At 39.2% G+C, this 7,942-nt stretch overlaps 1 long non-coding RNA gene across 1 annotated transcript in view; it reads left to right on the plus strand.

Annotated features, from left to right (window-relative positions):
* LOC111264269 (uncharacterized) overlaps nt 1–7,942 on the plus strand; it is a 12,324-nt gene extending 4,382 nt beyond the window's left edge. The window contains exon 3 of the long non-coding RNA XR_002682787.2: nt 7,916–7,942. This is a non-coding gene — a long non-coding RNA (uncharacterized LOC111264269). The remainder of the gene's footprint in view (nt 1–7,915) is intronic.

The raw sequence follows: 7,942 nt of genomic DNA on the forward strand, positions 1-7,942 counted from the left end.
CGAAACAAACGACAGTTCCGTCCATAAGTTACAGTAAAAAGGTGACCATGTGCTTTATGGCAATTAACGTATACTATTTATAATTTTCTAGCTAGAAATTGATTAGAAAAACGGTAACTTTGACAGGCTACAGGTAAATGTAAGGGCAAAATAGAAATGTAAACAATATGTGGATATCAAAAATGACTGGTCAGTGGCGTCAGATATTGTATGTGAATCTAGCAGTAACTGTAAGTAAGTGTGAATTAACAACTATTCGTGGCTTTCAGAAGCTTCGAACTTAGATACACGACTTATGAACGAAGTAGTCGACACAGCCACTTATAAAATGGCGTTACAGGTAGGTGTCTGTACGAGACGGTTGGTAAATAACGCCACGAGATACGTTGACGGTCAGGTATACAGCAGCGAAACGTACGATAATACCAGTGATACATAAAATGGGAAAAAGTGTTATTTTGTCACTAAGCGCTTGTTTAAGATTGTTTGTTGATTGTGTTTTTCTCAGATCCTTTTTTGAGTCGTTGTAAACGGCATTTAAATAGTTATGTCGCAGAACTCAATGATCCAATTAAATATGCCTATTACAGTTGTAAAATGTTCAAGGACCTACGTATCGAGATGATTATTATCTATATGAGAACGTAGAGCAGGCTTATGCTGAACTTTGTACAAGCCTTACGTCTACGACACAACTATCAATTCTGTAGTGGCATTTACTATAGCATATTAATTCTATGTTAATTTTATTAGTGAGACAACCGTGTTTTTATCGTCATGGCTTCAAACACCACCCATCGGTACTACACGATATAATTTATTTTTTTTTTTTGTACAGTGACATATTCGAAATATAACATGGCTACAACCTCAGTGTAACGTGCAGGCGCTTTTAGTTTTTCGGCACAAAACGAATAGTTTATGCCGAACTGTGCTGTAGATCAAAGACACTGTATTTGAAGCTTTATCTGTTTGTTTATGAAAACGCTCGAGAGAACCTATCAAAACTTAAGTCTATCGAAAGCTAGCTAGTAGATACTCAACGTTTATATATTATACCAAGTTGGCGCCTATTGCTCCGCAGCTTTCGTAGAATTATTTCACAGGTATAGCGTTAGACATATAGCATGGATATTTTCCAGTATTCCTTAGAAACGATGTATAATTACTAGTGACATCACCGCAATTAATACGTATTTGTTTGCTCGTAGCTATCTGAGTGTTGAGTTTTCTACTAGTTCTGCCATACCTAAAGCTGCAAGCGGCGTTGGCCGCCCAACTACAGCAGCCATTGCTAATTTTCATCAAGATCAATTTATTGATATTAACGGAGAAGACACGCTCGAGAGCGATCAGCTATGGTCGGCCTATCTCAGGGCTGAACAAGCGTCCGCCTTTTCATATTGACGCCGATAACGACAATGACAAAAGTGATGGAGTAATGATAATATAGAGGTGATGACAGAGACAAGGGGGCGTGAAATAAGGAACCCATAGACTAGAGGAACAGGTCATTTCACATAGTTTGGGTGTAGTACAGCGTGTACAGTGTGTAATGTAATCGAGGCCGAAGGCCACGCCTTAACGCCAATGGCGCTAAGACCACAGTCGTTATTATTAATTGTGGTATTGTCTGACGTGGCGACAAGATCACCAACAGTATACTGCATAATCACCTCCTACCTGATATAGATAGAAAAACAATCAGCGATACAGGCTTCCAAATATAGAACACACACAGGTAACACTAAAAAAGTGAACCCGGACCATACACTTCGTCCGAGTTCGTTGCGCTCTGATCGCGAAAATTACATGGACAGACTGACGGGGCTATTGTGAGGGGCACGTATAGCAGTCTTTCTTTCTTTCTGCGAAGAGTAGTCGAAACCAAAGCAAATCGGAGAAACAGGACAGGTGCTCGAGAAGATAAACTGACAGTGCTCAGATAGGGGGAGATAGAGGGATAAATGGTAGGGGGAGGGGGGGGGGTAGTTTGCGACGAATGAACTAGAACATGTACTTGATTATAACTGAGCCTTCGGAAAGTGAAGGCTTCTGTTTTAAATCTTCTATTCTATTTAAGGACGCCAAATCTTCTGTCTTTCTGTCAATTTATTTTATATTATTTATTCTAGTAAAAGTTCATGTCAGAGGTTGTTAGTAATCTATAATGGCATGATAATGAAAGTATCTTACGGCACAAAATTCCCGCGTAGGACTTCATGAGACATTCGGATATACCTTACTGCAGTTATTAACCTTCAGTGAGACCTACAAGGTTACCTGTGAATACTTTGGTATAATATAAGATGTGTACGAAACGTCACAAGCCAGTTTTTGGCTCACCGGGTAGCGATGTTGCCGGGAGAAACTGAAACATACTCGGCACGATTTGACTCGAAAAGACCGGCCTGTTATCTTTATAGTAGCACATGTTGGAAGCGTCTGAAAGCACGTTCCGGGCAGGCTGGTTCGCAGCCGACTGTATTGGTTCGATAGTAGTATTATATGGAAAAAAAAAATCTAAAAGAGTGAATTGAGGTCGATACAAATCCAAACGTGAGTGCCAAAGACATTTTAAAAGCATACTGCCCTATATACATATATAAACGCAATGAAACGATCGACAGATTGCATGCGCCATTTACTGCAAATAACTAAACAATCTAAAACAGCCAGATTTGAATTCTATCTGTTTGGAAAATATGTTTACTCGGTCAATAGATATATAGACAGATCTTGCCTGTATATTATAGACAGATCTGTCTATAACATACAGGCAAAGCGGATAAACGTGACTACATATTTGGGTCACGTCGTGAAACCTCCAGCATCGTATATCTTGGCAAAGCGCCTATAGAAGTCCGTCTAAATCGAGAAAACAGACGCAGGGATGGTGGATAGAAAAGGCAAAGAAAATATTTGCGGGACAGGAAGAAATACGAAGGCGTATTGAGAGGAAAAGAGCAACGCTCTCTAGAGAAAACATCGTCATCTCCCTCGGAATCACGAGCGGCTATGTTTCTTGTTTGGGGAATGGTTGATGTAAAACGTCATTTGAGGGGGGGACATATCGAACAGGATCGATAGGGCCAGCAAGCTTGCTGTTTCGTTCCTGATCGCTAAATAACAGTTTTCAGCTGCGTTCCTCATGCTGATTAAACCGCTGCTACTACCAGTTGCGAGCGTGATCTACCACGCACGAACAGCTAGGTAGTATGTTAGAAGTAGGTAAATCTCGATCGCGTGGTTCGACCGAAATTCACGCGAGTGAGTTGATCTCATGTGAAACAGAGCTCGCGCTAAAACGCTCGTAGCATCAACGGCTATTGATAGTTGAGCAGCGGAAATTAAACAAGCTTTTTCTAATTAGCCATGCAGGAGGTTTTGTGTGTTTCGTTTACCTTTAGCATGGAGCTTTTTTGTCGGACGTTAGAACCTTGTTTGGGTCGAAGTTCGTGAAGTTGCTAAAAGCTCCTAGAAGAGAGACGTTTTGTAACAGAAGTTATTATGCAAGTTATGAACCGAAGTTAGACGTCGACACAACGGTAGAATTTGACTCACCAAATAACGTAACGTAACCCAAAGATATCTGGACCGACTGGGAAACACTTGAAGATAGAATAGAGTATGCAAATTATCAAGTGGCAATCGGCATGACCGATAGGGTATATCTACCTCTAGAGAAAGACAGGCCAATCGCTGAAACGAGGCTAAAGTGAAAGGCATTTTTGTTATTCCCTCTTCACTCAGTTAGCTATCTTCAGATGTCCTGATGCGGGACTTTTGCGTTGAGAAATCGTTGAAATACCAAAGGCAGTGTATTTTTAGACGTCATCAGAGGGCGAACTGAGTTCGCAGAGAGAGACCAAATAACGACTACTGAGAATATTGTTAATTAGATTAGTCTAACGTTTACATGATTATTTCTTCATTGTATTTCGTTTTCTGTAGAATTAACATGATAAGATTTTGATTTACGCAGAGTTCAAGATGTAGTATTACTAACGGACGACATAGAAATGCGACATTAGAGAGAACATGCTATTTACGATAACGTTAAGGAAAGCTCTATTTAACATCTATTGGTAAGCATTTACCTTGCTAAGTCACAGTTAACTCAAATATATAGCAAATTTATATAGTCGCTTAATTTGCACACCACCATTTCGGCATACGTCACCGAGTTGTTAAGTAGAGGCATAATAAGCGCTTTCATTTTGCCGTGAAACCTCTATGATGTACAGATAATATGTGTTGTACAAAGCGCAATAAGTCGGGTTCACCTTCATTTGTCTATGGCGCAAACAACGGAGACTGCTCGGAGTAAATGACATCTCATTTACAAATACATTGTGTCGATGGGCTTTTAGCTAGAAGGGCAAACTGATCTGAAAGCTGCCTGTTTGTCTTTGGTAACTGGAAATACGTTTAAAGTACAGCAGATGCGTCCAAATGGCCTCACTTACATACACTCAAATTAGTCGTCTAAATAATTCTATTATGGGCAGTATATACAGCATGTCAGTAAAAGTGGCAGCACCACCAAACTTCACTCAAGTAGAGCAGGTAGCCTGAGCCTGACAAAGAGATTACATATATTAGATGGTGAAACTGGTTTCGGTCGATCACGTGAGGTTAATTTCATATACGTTTTTGTCCTACTATTTATAACGGTCTTGAAATCGCCTTGGCTCTACTAGACTATGGCGGGTCACTTCTTCAACTCCGATATCGCTTGCCAAGATCGGCTTTATTGGCCAATCGTTTCAGAGCAAATATTCGAATGAAAAAGATTTATAGAAAAGTATAATGAAAAATAGGGAGTAAAAACTCAAAGGAGATACAATGGGCAACCAATCGAAAGGAGCTCATAGCAGAATAATGCGTGGTCCGACGCTCTGACGAAGAGGGCTTGGTGGAGGGATTAAGACGGTAGACGTAAGTTGAATGATTATCATGCGAGATCGCATAGCTCTGAAACGATAAAACGGATCCAACAATGAGGTAATACAATATGACAACGGTGAACCATTTTCTTTACTTCTTCATAATCAAACTGAAATCTGAAGAAGAACCAAAATCGTCTTAGTTTTCCACCGCAAGTTTTCCTCAGACCATTTGCGTTCCATATGCCGGAACCGGACACTTATCTTCACACTATACAAAGAATGCGCACTCGGTTTTTCAATAATAGAAGATGCCTTCGTGTTACCGTATAATAGCGAATAATTGAACGGACATAAACCAGCTGACCTTGCCTGCATAGTAAAAACAATTATAACACGATTTTTTCCTATTTTTAGGAAATGAAAGCCTTGTGCACCTTTAAAGACTACATTTATCATATAATGACTACCCAAAACAATATTATTATCGATTGCTACAAGCGTACATCGTACGCATTGCTAGCAAAAGAAAGACACTACTCCATTGTTTTTGGACTTAAAAAAGTAAGAAACAAAAAAAAAAAAAAAAAAAAAAACGCTGTATTTATTGTTTAGTTTAGTAGACAAAAATTTAACATTAAGAACTAAGGATTGATAGAGACGGTAGTGTATTTTCTAGATCCGCTTGCATCAATGTAATAATTTACCGTACACCAGTGCAGGTTACGCTCGTATTCAAACGATGTCCGAACATCGAGTTCGAAGCGTACCTAGGGCTTATAGTCTACCCTGAGGAGTAATGATACGCTGAACTTTCGACTGAACAGATGCCCCTTTTGTCGCCTACACGTTCCACTATACTAATCAGACCTATGCCATAAATTTCTTTAAAATCAGCCTCTTCATATGTCCTATATGAAAAAACTAAGTGCCAGGGAAGACTTCGGAAACAATTATTAAAGGTCTCAATCAATTAGTTTGGAATATCAAAGCTTAAAAGATATCTAAAATGACCCATTATTATGTGTTTAATTGTTGGGAACGTAAATCGATCTAAATATCTCACAAGTAGAAAAGGTATTCTGGAGGAAAAAAATACGGCGGCCTAGAGCGATAACCAGATAACAATTACTATCAACATATTTGGAAGGCAATAGTACACTAGGAAAAGTGGAAACGGGTTGTTTTGAAGGACGCTCGTTTGCGCAATGATATTTAAGTTATAAAAATGGATATTTATACTTTTTTTTATATTCAACTCTTGATCAAATGTACCGTATAACATCTATTATGTTATACCGAAATAAATATAAAATCCCTTAATGTTGTCGATTTGCGTAAACGCTATCAAAATCAGCGTAGCTTTTGTTAAACCGTCCGTATTGTACTATGGCGTGAAGGTGTACACAGCGAATTTAAAAAGAGTTGCCAAAATGACAGTGCCAGATTCTAGCTAACGGTTCTCGAGACCAATATCTATTGGCCTGTTACAACGAATACGGCAACTTTTCAACTAGCTGGGCTAGATGGTAACTTAACATGAGTTAAAGGTACTCCCATTTCGTTGTTACACACTGGTCCCGGCACCCCGATGGCTGCTGGATAGCCATATATCTAGTATTCGCATTCCCAAACCTAACCTCTCTGCCTATAGCTTTTCTATATAAATCGATAATAATACATGCTTGCCCATTAGTTGCTCTTTCTATACGGACCTAGACCGGAAGAATTAGAATTAGTTCAGGAAGTAATTAAGGCGTGGCGGTGAGGTTTCGTGTCGCCATTAAGCAACTAGACTGCGTGCTTTTGATTGCCGTACCTATAGTAACGAGTTTCTCGAGGAATTGCATTCACGGTACGATTTTTGACTTCTGTCTCATAATGACAGACGACCCTGATGGCCATCGCAAATACTTCACGAGACGAAGCGTCTGAAGACGAGTAGCATTTCTGCAGAAAAAAATCGCTACATTTCACAATTTTATTACAATAAAAACATAAACGTGACCTGGGCCTGTAAATAGAGTCTTTTTTTTTTTTTTTTTGCTGTTTAGGCTCAAGATGTGTGAGATCAAGATGCGAGTAAACTGTCGTCCTGTCGTTTTCGTTTCGGAAATTTCTATGTGAAGGATGTTTTTCGTAGTGGTCGATAAGTTACGAGGGAAGTGGGTGAAATTATTATGGAAGTTGAGCGAGAGGTTAATACGTGAACAAGCACGATATTACCAAGAAGCCAAATATCCACCACCAAATAGTTTTAAATCACTTGAACAAAGGCTCGATGCTGCGCACCAATGGGCCCAAAGGAATTTTTTCATCTGCGAGTGTTTATAGAAACGCAACGAAATCGAGGCCTTTGTGAAGCGATTCACTATGGGACAGTAATGTGCCAATAAAGGAGAGATAAAACATTTTCCAGATTCTACCGGCAAGACTCAGAGCCTCACGAAAGAAGATGGCGCTATATGCTTGGCAGAAGCCAACCATAGGGGTCGCTGCGATTCGGCAAAACGCTCGATTCAGACCTCTACTGTTAACCACCAAAAAGATTAGAACAGACCATTAAAAAATTGACGGGTACTAGTGAAGACCGCATGCACTTTTAACTACCTGGTGGTAACTACATGAGAAAATTTGGATGACAAGTTCCAATATATTCGTCCTGTAACTCGGATCTTGCTTCATTATTATGCAGAACATTATGAATGATGTTAATTAAGTTTCTATGGAGGAACGCAATAATCACCTTGCAAGATTTTTCACCGACAAGCCACAAATGTTAAACAATGTTGAAATTATGATAAAAGACCATTGATCAAAATACACCATATTTAGTCGAGTAATATCGCTTTAAAATATTTTAAAAAATACTTGCTTTGATTTTGGCTCAAAACCCATCAAAACTTTTTTTTTTTTTATATATATACATGGTGGTCTATTACTGTGAAACGTAATAGACGCAAATCTCGTATTTCAGGATAACGTTACGTCATAACGGTGCGATACTTTATGGTGTTTGTTTTAAGTTCCTACTTTTTAAGACGTGAAGCCAC

Source organism: Varroa jacobsoni, unplaced genomic scaffold (genome assembly GCF_002532875.2).
Source record: "Varroa jacobsoni isolate VJ856 unplaced genomic scaffold, vjacob_1.0 scaffold_94, whole genome shotgun sequence".
In the NCBI taxonomy this organism is placed as follows: domain Eukaryota; kingdom Metazoa; phylum Arthropoda; class Arachnida; order Mesostigmata; family Varroidae; genus Varroa; species Varroa jacobsoni.